At 44.7% G+C, this 14,431-nt stretch overlaps 1 non-coding gene across 1 annotated transcript; it reads left to right on the forward strand.

Moving 5' to 3' along the window:
* The first annotated feature begins 4,561 nt into the window (after positions 1-4,561).
* LOC144616221 (U6 spliceosomal RNA) lies at positions 4,562-4,668 on the forward strand. The gene has a single exon (XR_013555369.2). It is a non-coding gene; the product is annotated as a U6 spliceosomal RNA (small nuclear RNA).
* Positions 4,669-14,431: the final 9,763 nt, after the last annotated feature.

The raw sequence follows: 14,431 nt of genomic DNA on the forward strand, positions 1-14,431 counted from the left end.
TTCAGGACTAAACAGAGTCACCAGGATATCCAAAGGACTTTGTATTATGGAATGGATGGAATCTTTAGTGAGGAAGGAAGAAAGCGAACAAAGTTATCTTCCAATTCCAAGTACTTTTCCTTCTATCCCCCAGTCCAGCCCTGTCTCCTGGGTGGGTGTATGTGGGTAGAGGGGATTAACGTGAATTGATCTTGTATCTGTCAGGCTTTAGAAGCTGTCTGTTGCTTTCTCTACCTGGTAGTGGCTGGTGCCTTGAGAGGTGAGCAGGAGGGGATCCTGTCCTCCTCAAGGGAACTCACATGCTGTGATTGAGCCCATACTGCACCTTGATGAAGACCTAAGTCATTATTTCACTTGAGGGAGACTGGAGGTGCGAGCTAATTCATCCCCTCATTCTATTCTCAGGATTCCATGTTGGAAGGGGGTGTCCTTGTGAATATTCCTTCTTTCCTTAACTCTCTCTCACTTGAACATCCTCTTTCTCCTCCATGTTCTCTTCTTTCGGCCTTCCTCAAACAGCATCCTTAGACCTTCCTCCCTGGAAAGTTCCGCTCCTCTGCACAAAGTAAAGCGGCATGCTACCCACTGTCACCTCGCGACTTGTATACTCTGCCATCACAGGATTTGGCTAGATATTAGTGAGAATTCTCCTCTGTGCAGGTGTCTGCTGGCAGTAAAAGCATATGGGTGCCCCAGTCCCATAACTGGTGGAAGTAGCAGAAAATTGGGCCCCCATAGTCTTCTTTCCACTTACAATGGCTGAGGCTGGTTTCCTCCTTAATTTATCAGCTGGAAAACACACTTTACCAACATATGCAAAAACTTCCTCCAAATATCAACACTCTAGTCTTTTGTGTGTATGTGTGAGACAGAGAAAGAACATAAGAGGGGAAAAGGGGGAGAGAGAGAGAAAGAGAGAGAATCTCAGTCAGGCACAATGTTCAGTGCAGAGGCTGACATGGGGCTCGATCCCACAGCCCTGGAATCACGACCTGAGCCAAAATCAAGAGTCGGACGCTCAACCGACTGAGCCACCCTGGCACCCCTCAACACTCTAGTCTTCAGTGAAGCATTCATGTTCCTCCCTATGAACATAATTTGATTCTGCTTCTCGTAAAAATAAAAGCTGTGACATAATGGGGCCAAAGGAGCACTTGCCTCCTTCCTGGGATTAATTTCGCTGCAGATGCCTGAGCCGTGAGGGTGGGTGGGTGGCGAGGGAGGCCTCAGCTCATTCCATCATACTTGTAAGACTTGGTGTTCCTTATGTTTGAAATATCCTTGGCTCTAGAATGTAACTGGGCCCAGAGAAAAGAGAGCTAAGGAGTGGCAATTAAGGACCGGCTCTGGGCTAAGTTTAAGGGAAGGTATCCTTGAACCTGCTACATAGTCGAGCCCGAGTTATTGAGACTGACACACGGCTATTGAGAGCCAGGAAGCAAAGGAGAGGGATAACTTAACATCAGGGAGAATTATAAGGAAGAGACTCAGCATTGGGGAACTGCCTAACAAACACCATAGGGGTAGGAGACTACATACCAAGATGCCTTATACATTTATTTTAATTAGTGGACTTGCTCCCTAGGTTCAAAGAAAGTTTCACTGGTTCAAGGTCAGAAGGTTTATCTTGACTGCTTTTAAAGTTTTTAATAGGATTCAGTTTATATCCCAACATCAACAGAACATTTTTTTCCTGCATCAGGGCTTTGTATCATTCTTGTTATTTTTGTGTTTTGTTTTGTTTCCTTTTATATTTATTTACTTTTGAGAGAGAGAGAGAGAGAGAGAGAGAGAGAGAGAGAGAAAGCAGGGGAGGGGCAGAGAGAGAGGGAGACACAGAATCCGAAGCGGGCTCCAGGCTCTGAGCTGTCAGCACAGAACCCGATGCGAGGCTCAAACCCACGAACTGTGAGATCATGACCTGAGCCGAGTCTGACGCTCAACCGACTGAGTCACCCACGGGCCCCATCGTTTTGTTTTTGTAAGCAACTAACATGAGTTACACGGTGGTTTCCAGGTAAGGACCGCAATATCTAATATCCTTTTCTCCGGAAGTCTCTCTGAAACTACAATAGAAGAGATTTTTACTGGCAAAGGGAAAATGGGAGAGGAGAAAATCACAGCAAACTTTTGGAATCTGGAAAGCAAATAAACAAGTGCTGATTTAGCAGAGCTGAGACAGCTGAATCCTAGATCATCAGTGAGGAAAGTGGATTGACCCACAAATCTACAAAGGCTATGAATGGGTAACACTGAGTACCTCTGGAAATGGGGGTCAAGGGAGGGGTTTAAAGAAAGAGGATTTGTTGGAAGTTTTGTTGTTGTTGTTGTTGTTGTTTTTGAAGTAGGCTTCACATCCAGCATGGAACCCAGCGTGGGATTTGAACTCACAATCCTGAGACCAAGACCTGAGCTGAGATCAAGAGTCTGACACTGAACCAAATGAGCCACCCAGGAACCCCTTGTTGGAAGCTTTTGAAAGAACATTTTAATCCCCAGACCACCTTCTCCAATTTGTGCAGTCAGACACTTGGCCTCCTCCACACTCACAGAATTAGAAGATTTTTTTTTTTTTTCTGCACAGGAAAACAGAAGGTCCCTGGGTTGGAAGACAGTAGGCAGAGATGGAGGTGGATGCTGTGCTAGGAACTGGGAGCTGGAGTAACTAGTCTTACTGGCTTCTGGGACCCCAGTCCTCCCCATCTCCTGGGCTCCCAGAATACTGGAAACCAGGCCATTGTCTTTAAGGTAGGAGACTGGAAAGTTCCCCTGGAGAATCTGAGCAGCCCAAGAAGAGAGTCTTACACATACCGATGATGAGTTTTCATTGGGAAAATGATGACCCTCGGGTGAAGTTCACTGTTGAAAAGCCCCAGCCACAAATTCACTCTCATGAGCAAATGATCAAGATTTACAGGTGCGGAAACCCTAATGTGAGAGATTCAGACCAAGACAAACCAACATTTACAAAGCAACATGAGAAATAGCAGACACATTCAAAGAAAAGAAAGTTAAAACAAAAACCCATCAGTAGTATCTTCAGTGAGGCAAGAAGAAATATTTCAACCTTGAGACAGCAAAAGAATGACGTAGAAACAGAACTTTTGAAGAAAAGGGAGCTCTAGACATTCAGAAACATAATGGAAATTTTGAAAAATGTAACAAATTGGAGGATAAAATTGAAGAACTCTCCTCAACAGTAGAGCAAATGATGTAAAAGAGAAAAAGTAAAAAAAATCGGGGGATGGATCCACAAGACTTAATATCTAAGTAACAGGAGTTTCAGGAAAAGAGAACAGAAAAAGTGAACTGCCAAAGAGATAAGGGGATCAAAATAAAATGTCATCAGTTTTCTCAACAGTAATACCAGAGGCTAGAAGATGAGAAAGTGACGTCTTCAACCCTTGGAGGAATAACACTTCTACCTTAACATTTTTTTGTGTGTTTGATTTTTTATATTTGGGAGGGAGACAGACAGAGAGCGAGTAGGATAGGGGCAGAGAGACAGAGACAGAATCCAAAGCAGGCACCGGGCTCTGAGCTGTCCGTCAGCACAGAGCCCGACGTGGGGCTGGAACTCACGAACCGAACCGTGAGATCATAACCTGAGCTGAAGTCAGACGCTTAACTGACTGAGCCACCCAGGTGCCCCCAAACCACTTCTATCTTAGAATGACAAAAGAGCAGTTGCATATGAGGGCTGAAGAAAGACATTTTAGAAAGGCAATGTTTCAAAAAGTGTATTTCCCATGTGTTTATCAGGGAGCGACTGAAGGGTATGTTTCACCACAACAAGGGAACAAACCAAGAACGAAGACTCAAGACAGAAGAAACGGGAGATCCGACTCAAGAGAAATGAAGGGAATCCTCAGGATGACAGCTCCACCCCAGTTGTTGAGAACAAAACAGTCCAGACTGGAACATGGCAGAGAATCTGGGAAGTGTTTCTTCAAGAGGATCAGATTGATAAAATATGGGATGCTCTAAGTGTCTTGAGAAGATGTGTATATCATTGCAGGAGACTTTGTGTTTGAATTTGTGGTAAGTGCATCTACTACTAATACACTTACTATCCAGGGAATTAAAAAAAGTTGTTCAGGATAGCAAAAGTCGTTATAGTTTACTACGTGGCTTAGTTCAGGGTAGCATTTACATGGTCGTAATGCTATGAATTACATTTACTGAATAAAGATCTAAGGAAAATTAATGATGTAACTGTATTGGAAGGATAAAGGGATGGGAAGGGTGTGCATGTGTTTCATGGGGAAAGGGGAAGAGAGCCAAATCCCTAACTTGTGAAGTGGTAAGCCAGTAGCTAAAGCCTATAAGTGAAAAATCAAGGAAACTGTACAGGAGGAAAAGTAAGTTTCCTTCTCTTCTGATTTCTCAGCTGAGGCCACTGGAATAAAAGATTAACAAGACAAAAACAGGAGTTGATTCGCATGCATACCTCATGTATACATGGGAAACACCCAAAGACAAATAAGTAACTCCTACAACCACTTAAGAATTCCAACTTAGGGGCGCCTGGGTGACTCAGCTGGTTAAATGTCTGACTTCAGTGCTCACTTCGGCAGCACATATACTAAAATTGGAACGATACAGAGAAGATTAGCATGGCCCCTGCACAAGGATGAGACACAAATTTGTGAAGCGTTCCATATTTTTAAATATTGTCAAAATGTCAATACTACCCAAAGCTATCTACACATTCAATGCAATCCCAATCAAAATTGCACCAGCATTCTTCTCGAAGCTAGAACAAGCAATCCTAAAATTCATGTGGAACCACAAAAGGCCCCGAATAGCCAAAGTAATTTTGAAGAAGACCAAAGCAGGAGGCATCACAATCCCAGACTTTAGCCTCTACTACAAAGCTGTCATCATCAAGACAGCATGGTATTGGCACAAAAACAGACACTTAGACCAATGGAATAGAATAGAAACCCCAGAACTAGACCCACAAACGTATGGCCAACTCATCTTTGACAAAGCAGGAAAGAACATCCAATGGAAAAAAGACAGTCTCTTTAACAAATGGTGCTGGGGGAACTGGACAGCAACATGCAGAAGAATGAAACTAGACCACTTTCTCACACCATTCACAAAAACAAACTCAAAATGGATAAAGGACCTGAATGTGAGACAGGAAACCATCAAAACCATAGAGGAGAAAGCAGGAAAAGACCTCTCTGACCTCAGCCGCAGCAATTTCTTACTTGACACATCCCCAAAGGTAAGGGAATTAAAAGCAAAAATGAACTATTGGGACCTCATGAAGATAAAAAGCTTCTGCACAGCAAAGGAAACAATCAACAAAACTAAAAGGCAACCAATAGAATGGGAAAAGATATTTGCAAATGACCTATCGGACAAAGGGCTAGTATCCAAAATCTATAAAGAGCTCACCAAACTCCACACCCAAAAAACAAATAATCCAGTGAAGAAATGGGCAGAAAACATGAATAGACACTTCTCTAAAGAAGACATCCGGATGGCCAACAGGCACATGAAAAGATGCTCAACGTCGCTCCTCATCAGGGAAATACAAATCAAAACCACACTCAGATATCACCTCACGCCAGTCAGAGTGGCCAAAATGAACAAATCAGGAGACTATAGATGCTGGAGAGGATGTGGAGAAACGGGAACCCTCTTGCACTGTTGGTGGGAATGCAAACTGGTGCAGCCACTCTGGAAAACAGTGTGGAGAATCCTCAGAAAATTAAAAATAGACCTACCCTATGACCCAGCAATAGCACTGCTAGGAATTTACCCAAGGGATACAGGAGTACTGATGCATAGGGGCACTTGGACCCCAATGTTTATAGCAGCACTCTCAACAATAGCCAAATTAAGGAAAGAGCCTAAATGTCCATCAACTGATGAATGGATAAAGAAATTGTGGTTTATATACACAATGGAGTCCTACGTGGCAATGAGAAAGAATGAAATATGGCCCTTTGTAGCAACGTGGATGGAACTGGAGAGTGTGATGCTAAGTGAAATAAGCCATACAGAGAAAGACAGATACCATATGTTTTCACTCTTATGTGGATCCTGAGAAACTTAACAGAAGACCAGGAGGGAGGGGAAGGAAAAAAAAAAGAGGTTAGAGTGGGAGAGAGCCAAAACATAAGAGACTCTTAAAAACTGAGAACAAGCTGGGGGTTGATGAGGGGTGGGAGGGAGGGGGGCGTGGCTGATGGGTATTGAAGAGGGCATCTTTTGGGATGAGTACTGGGTGTTGTATGGAAACCAATTTGACAATAAATTTCATATATTAAAAAAAAATAAATCTAATTCAGAACTTGAAAAAAAAATGTCCAACTACAGCTCAGGTCATGGTCTCGCTGTTCATGGGCTCAAGCCCTGCATCTGGCTCTGTGCTGACAGCTCAGAGCCTGGGTCCTGCTTCGGATTCCCATTCTCTCTGTCCCTCTCCTGCTCACACTCTTTCTCTCTCTCAGAAATAATAAACGTTAAAAAAACATTTTTAATTAAAAAAATTCCAACTTAAATGCCATCTTTATAGGGATAGGGGAGGGGAATGTAGGCCTCTTAGTGGGGGAGGAAATGCTTTTTAGGATAGATGAATGGGCCCCTGGAAGAATAGATGGGTGGTGTGGTAGTTTGTGACAAAGTTAGTCTGGGTGCGGGGTTGACGTCTAGGCTCCTTTCCTATGACAAGAGTCAGTTCTCCCTCGTTAATGACACTCACAGGAGGGGATTTATGATAACGGAGTTTCATTCAGAGGATCTGTCTTTAGGCAGATGAGGGGAGTTCAGAGAAAGCCTCTCCCGGTATTTGCCTACAGCTCGAAATAACCAGTATGTGAAAGTAACAAATTTGGGACTGGGCTCCTCCAGTCCTGTCTTACAGTGGCGCTTCCTGACCCTTTAAAAGCAACACAGGCATTTTATTTAGAGGTGGAGAGGTCAGTACCTAAAGCATCAGCTCACGGGTGCCTGAGTGGCTCAGGTGATTGAGTGACCCACTCTTGATCTTGGCCCACGTCATGATCTCACAGTTTGTGAGATTGAGCCCTGTGTTGGGTTCTGCACTGACAGCACAGAGCCTGCTTGGGATTCTCTCTCTCCCTCTCTGTCTGTCTCTCTCTCTCAAAATAAATAAGTAAACATTAAAAAATAAATAAAGCATCAGCTCAGACACTTAAAAGTAGATCTTCTGGAGAAGAGATAGTGTGGGAACCTGTCACAACAAACATTATGGAACTGTTTGGCTCTTTAAACAGTTGAAAACACTTAAAAATTCTGTATTACTTAATAAAAATTAAAGTGAAAAATATAAACAAACACCGAAAGGCCCACACAATGTGCCTCTCTGAAGTGGCAAATAAAACCAAGTGATAAATATTTCATAGCATGATTCCAACCGATATCATCTGAGGCACTTTGAGCTCAGAGCCAGAAAGTTCCATTTTTTTAAATGTTTATTTATTTATTTTGAGAGAGAGAGAGAGTGAGCACAAACGCATGAGTGGGGTAGGGGCAGAGGAAGAAGGGGACAGAGAATACAAGGCAGTCTCTGCATGGCCAACGCAGAACCTGACACGGGGCTTGAACCCATGAACTGTGAGATCATGACCTGGGATGAGATCAAGAGTCAGACGCGTAAGCGACTGGGCAACTCAGGAGCCCCAGAAAGTTCCATTTCTTTTTTTATTAAAAAAAATTTTTTTTTAACGTTTTATTTATTTTTGAGACAGAGAGAGACAGAGCATGAATGGGGCAGGGGCAGAGAGAGAGGGAGACACAGAATCGGAAGCAGGCTCCAGGCTCTGAGCCATCAGCCCAGAGCCCGACGCGGGGCTCGAACTCACGGACCGCGAGATCGTGAGCTTAACCAACTGAGCCACCCAGGTGCCCCAGAAAGTTCCATTTTTAAGTGGGAAAGGAATCTCAGCACCAATGCGGTGATGGACCCAGACAGAGGGGAAGCAGCATTTCCCCAGTGGTGGGAGAAGACACAGACCAGATCTGAGATTCCATCTTTATTGATGATTAAACACCAGCTGTCACTTGCAATGTCAGTTGTTTTTTTTTTAACTTTTAAAATGTATATTCATTTTTGAGAGAGAGAGAGCCAAAGAGGAAGCAAGGGAGGGGCAGAGAGAGGGAGACACAGAATCCGAAGCAGGCTCCAGGCTCTGAGCCATCAGCACAGAGCCCAACCTGGGGCTTGAACTCCCAAACTGTGAGATCATGACCTGAGCTGAAGTCAGACGCCTAACCGGCTGAGCCACTGAGGTGCCCCTGCGATGTCAATTTGTAATGTTTCTAAGTAATGATGCTGAGAAAGAAATTTTGAAAGCTAGGAAAAGATGACTGAACAGTTAAATGGACGTGAAAAGATGAGCTGGTTTTTCTCCTTCTTTTTTAAAATTTTTTAATGTTTATTTTTTTATTTTTTAATACAACATATTGACAGATTGCTTATTTAGTTTTGAGAGAGTGAGAATGAGAGAGAGAGAGAGGCAGAGTGTGAGCAGGGGAGGGACAGAGAGAGAGGGAGACACAGAATCCAAAGCAGGCTCCAGGTTCTGAGTCATCAGCACAGAGCTGGATGCGGGGCTCCAACTCAAGAACCGTGAGATTATAACCCGCGCCGAAGTCCCTCACTCAACTGACTGAGGCACCCAGGCGCCCCGAGCTGTTTTTTCTTAAAAGCAGTTTGTTGACAACTTGAGAGTTTAAACCTTCTGATGTGGAAACAAGCCAAAAATAAATAAAGAAAATATTGAGCGAGAAGAGTGGTGGCTTGAAATTCAAAGTGGGTGTGACCTTTTAGGCACCTGCCCCCACTGATCTCTGCTTGTGGTTGCATAAATTCTGGTCTTCTCCCATTGTTGATATACCCAGGGGAGAAAGCATTCAACAGAAGTTAATGAGTGAATAAATAAACCTGCTAACAGAGGCTCTCAAAGTTGGGTGGGTTGGGATGGAAAACAAACATTACATTTCAAAAGTCCAGCTGAGGCCAAGAACCAACAACTTGTTACAGAGTGCACACCTGAGCTGCTCTGAGTGCTGCTTGAGAACGTTTCTAGGGGAACAGGAAATGAATTCAAGTAGTGCAATTGATTCCCGAGCTTTGTCTTTTTCTTTCTTTCTGTTTTTTTTTTGCCAAAACCCTATTTCGGTTTCAAGTTAGCTTTCCCATACTCTGTTCAGACTTTAATTTCATGGTATAATTCATTCAAACTTTGGTAACCGCCTGGCTGTAATTCGAGCTGGCTGGTCAAGAAACCAAGTGCCAGCAAAGCTTCTCATTTGTATTGCCATAATCCAAAACATCGAAGAGATTAAATGTAAAAATAATCCTGTCCTTAATCACATGATCTCAGGGAACGTCTTCCCCTTTGACTAGAGCCGCAATTGGTATTTATATTGTGAAGACCAAATGTATAATTTATGCAAAAGTAATCACAACAGCTTTTGGAATAGAGGCGAGATTCTTCTGTTCTACTGACAACCTGTTTTTTAATCTTTCTTTTTAAATTTACATATGGTAAATTCCCTCTTTGTTGATACACATTTCCCTGAGTTTTAACACAGGTACAGCTTCATGTGACCTTACACCAAGCAGGATGGAGAGCAGTTCTGTCGTCCCAAACTCCCTTGCGGGGCCTCACGTGTAATCCCTGGGAACCACCAATCTGTTCTCCGTCCCTAAATTTTGTCTTTTCCAGAATGCCATATATATGAAGTCATCCAGAATGCAGCCTTTTGCGCCTACCTTCTTTCACTTAGCATAATAATGTATTTGAGATTCACGTTACCGTGTGGACCGTATATGTGTTTACACACGTGTGTGTGTAAATATAGGTGTGAATAAACTTTTCACTTTGAAATCATTAGAGTCACGGAAAGCGGCAAAGATAGTGGACCAAGTAGTGCCCCCAACTCCGGTCCCCGCCAACCAGTTCCCTCCAGTGGTTACATCTTGCGTAATCATAGTACAAGATCAGGAGCAGGAAATTGACACTGATACCATGTCGGCCATTTTGTCACATGCTCAGATGCCTGTAACCACCACCTCAGCCAATATACAGAACTATCCCGCCCCCACACGGATCTCCTTAGTGCTTCTCCTCTCTGGTCATCCCTATTCCTGCTCCCTCCCCCCATTCCTTACCCATGGCAACCACTCATCTATTCCCTATCTCTATAATTTTGTCATTTTGAGAGTGTTATACAAATTGAATCATAAAGCATGTGACCTTTGGAGATTAATTTTTTTACCCAGCATAACGCCTTTAAGAAGTTGCTGTGGGTGGAAATTATGGAGACAGTTATCTGCTGTTTTCAGTGATGGATACCCACTGTTGTCAACTAGTTTCTACGCTGAATTTAAAAGTTCATCTAGTCCCCATCAATTAAATTAAGACAGCAAGTTTTCTTCTCCCTTCGTGCAAAATGTATATTCCAGAAGCACTACGTGAATACAACTGGGTTCCCTGCATTTCATTTCAAGGGCACTGAGAATGCTTGATGTTTTAAGGATTTTCCAGAGGAATCCATTTGCAAAAAAAAAAAAAAAAAAAAAAGGAATCAACAGGGTTTAGTGGAAAGAGTACCCGAATGGGGCTCTGGAAGTCTTGATCTGGACACAGCTCTGGCTGGTCCTGACTATGTGACCTTGGGCAAGTTCTGGAACCTCGTCACGTCTGCATCTCTTCCTTCAGTCACATTTCCTGGCATGGATTCTGCCCAACAGTGAGGTGCAGGATTAATACGCACTGAAGAAGCAAAAGTGTTTTTTGTTGTAATTAATTTGAGTTAAACCAAATTCAAGAGGTTTCTTTGAAAGAGGACTCGCCAGAGCCGTCGATGTGCTAACATATGTTTTTAATCCCTGTGGAAGAGCTGTCGTGTGCCATGTTTTCCAAGTTCGTTTGACCACTGAACTCTGTTTCCTTGAATAATACATGGAATATACGTTTCCCCTCGATTTTCCCTTAGAACTCACTTTGGGAGATGGCGGGCTGAAGTACTTTGAATGTCCCTGCCAAATACAGCTGTTCAATGTTTTCCAGTCTTTTTTGTAAAAACCTCAAATGCTTCCTAGCATATTTGTCTGGGAAGTTCACACCGCACATGTCATGTTTTGTGTAAGCGATCTCCACAGGACTGTAAAGTGACATAATTGAAGCCAAAATAGCAACCTTGTTCCTACGTGTCTGAGGTCAAGCTGGTTTAAACCCGGGTAGAGATCAGCTAGGTGTCACAGACTTGGCGGCACAGGGGAAGCTGTGATGGATGGAGGCACAGGTGAGGAGCAGGCCTGGAGAAGGACCCAGAAGCCGCAGTCACAGCATGAGTTTCCAGAGTGAGGACAGAGCCATACAGAAGATCAGAGGAGTCAGCAGGTCAAAGGTGCTGTCTGCTGGGCCATGGGGAGTCCAGGAAACACATGGCCAGGTCAATGAAAGGTCATAGGTCACATGTTCAAACAAGGAACGAGGAACTGAAAGCTTTGTAGAAACCCAAGGGCACGCAGGTCATTCCCCAGGAAGCAGGCGTGAGACATCACTAAGAAGAGTTCTTAATACTGAGGAATTTTCTTGCCCAGCTGTGAAGCCCCAGTTCCTGCTGGGACAGCAGCCAATGCCCTTGAGAGGCTCCCAGGCCTGCGGGTCAGGGTGGTGGGTGTGAGGTGCTCCAGGAGCTGAGGCCAGGCTCAGCGATGGTGACTCTGGAAGAAAAGCTGTAGACAGTCGGCCCTGGCCCAGAAGAAATCCACCTTGCCTCTCTCCCCCTCCCCCTCCAAAGCACCACTTGGAAGCTTTGCTCCCTCTTGCAGTTTGGGGTACTCTGGGAGCCTGAAGAGTATAGAATGAAGAGATTAACTGGCTATAATTATAAAGCTTGAGGCAGTTTAATGCAGTGGGAAGAGTATGGATTAAGAGTCAAGAGGCCAAGTTCAGCCTTCTGACCTCAGCCACGGGCTTTGGTCTCCTCATTCATAAAAGTTGGAGGTTTCTTTTCTTTTCTTTGTTTCTTTCTTTTTTTCTCTCACGTTTATTTAATTTTGAGAGAGAGAGAAAGAGAGTGTGAGCCGGGAGAGGCAGAGAGAGGGAGACAGAGGATCCGAAGCTGGCTCTGTGCTGACGGCAGAGAACCTGATGTGGGGCTCGAACTCAGACCGTGAGGTCATGACCTGAGCCGACGTTGGATGCACAACCGACTGAGTCATGCAGTCACCCCTTAAATTAAAAAAAAAATTTTTTTTAATGTTTATTTATTTTTGATACAGAGAGTGCGAATAGGGAAGGGGCAGAGAGAGAGGGAGACACAGAATCCAAAGCAGGCTCCAGGCTCTGAGCTGTCAGCACAGATCCCAATGCAGGGCTCAAACCCATGAACTACAAGATCATGACCTGAGCCAAAGTTGGACGCTTGAGCCACCCAGGCCCCCTTACATTTTTTATTCTTATTCTTATTCTTATTCTTATTCTTATTCTTATTCTTATTCTTATTCTTATTATTTAGAGACATAGAGCTGGGGAGAGAGAGAATCTTAAGCAGACTCCAAGCTCCGTGTAGAGCCCCACGCAGGGCTCGATTCCATGACACTGGGATAGTGAGCTGAGCTGAATTCAAGAGTTGGACGCTCAACCAACTGAACCACCCAGGTGCCCAAAGTCAGAAGTTTCTTGTAGCTCAAAGGTACAAGGTTCTCGTCACTTCTCCTGAGTGTGAGAAGGGATAAGCACATTCCATCCTGGATGAGGAGGTGAGAGCGGCCTCCTCTGTTCTGTAGTTCAAGGTGGCTGCCAGCCCTTCCTTGCCCTTCGCCCGCATCTGGGGCAGCACACGTGTTGCTGTATGTAGACTTGTTCTGGAGAAGACTGGCAGTGCTGGACAGCCTTCCATGAGAGGGACCTCAGGATGGGCCTGAGAGAGGCTGGACCCAAGAGGGCAGTGTGACCTTCTCAAAAGTCAGGCAGCTGTGTGTTCCGTAGGTCAGCCTGAGACACAGGACAGCCCAGGAGCTGTCGGGAGACGCCAGACCCAGACAGAAAGTCCTGTGTGGTGGGGTAAGCACCATGCTCTCACCGTCACCTCACAGGGGACAGAGGAATTCTCCGATAATCGGAAGGGAGTGTGTTTTGAAGTTGAGAGGGGCACGGTAGGTACAAATCATATTAATTAGAGGAATATACCTTCCTCATTGCTCATGGTCGGCTTTCAGAGAAAGGTGGCACTTAGGGTAATGAGGTGAATTTCAGAGCATACCAGCTGTTTGCTTGCTGGTTGTTGGTGGAGAGACTGATCTGGAAATAAGCGCTCTGCAGGCTCCACCCTCTTCCTCCTCCTCTCCCAGAACGTGAGTGGTATTCCCAGCTCTCTCACGGCCAGCAGAAGCCAGACCGACAGGTGGCCACAGCCCAAGACCATAGAGTTTGCCAGACTCCCGAGGCACAGGAGACTGGGACTCCTGTGGAAAGTAGGGAAGAGGCTGGCTATTTCCATTGTTATTAATAGCAGTACTTACCAGGAGACGCTTCAGCCCCAAAGGGAAGGGGCTGCATTTTTCCAGAGAAGGTTCTGGCACCTGGCCTGGGAGGGATGCCTCTGTGGGGGCATGGAAGCAGGGTGTGGCTGCAGGTAGAGATGTTTTTAGGGGAGGGCAGAGTTCCTTAAAACATACTCATATTGAATATTACCATAGTGGTCTCCTCTGGGGGGAAGTGACCTTCCAGGAGGCGGGAGGCATCCCCATAGACAGCACAGGCTGTATCAGCCCTGCCTTGTGGCATAGAAGGTGATGGGTTGTATTCAAGTAATCGTACGATGATCCTAGTTTTCCTGTCCAAATTCAATGTGACTTTATGCATGAGTATTTTTCCTGAGGTCAAGGTAACTGGCACCTCAACACCTTATTTAAAAATAGAATATCTGCGGTGCCCGGGTGGCTCCATCAGTTAGACATCAGACTCTTGATTTCAGCTCAGGTCATGATCTCACGGTCCGTGGGTTCGAGCCCTGTGTTGGGTTTCACGCTGACAGGATGGAGCCTGCTTTGGATTTTCTCTCTCTCTCTCTCTCTCTCTCTCTCTCTCTGCCCTTCCCCTGCTCATGTGCACACTCTCTCTCCCTCCCTCTCTCAAAATAAATAAACACGACAAATTATTTTAAAAATATTGTATCTGTGTGTCCCTATGAGCACTCCCTTGTGGTGTCTTCTCCGTCCTCCCAGGCAGTGCTTGGTGACCTACTCTGTAAAGGTTGTTAACTCTATTACTTAACACATATTAAGTCCAAGCTTGCAACAAATAACTTTCCTGTTTATCCGTTAGTAGATTATTGCGAATTCTTACTATCTCATGGAGGAGCCTGAGAAGTGGTTAGACCAGAGCCTCCAGGATTATTCTCTTCTTAACTTGCAGGTAATGCAGCAAAG

Source organism: Panthera onca, chromosome B1, assembly GCF_046562875.1.
Source record: "Panthera onca isolate mPanOnc1 chromosome B1, mPanOnc1 haplotype 2, whole genome shotgun sequence".
NCBI lineage: Eukaryota > Metazoa > Chordata > Mammalia > Carnivora > Felidae > Panthera > Panthera onca.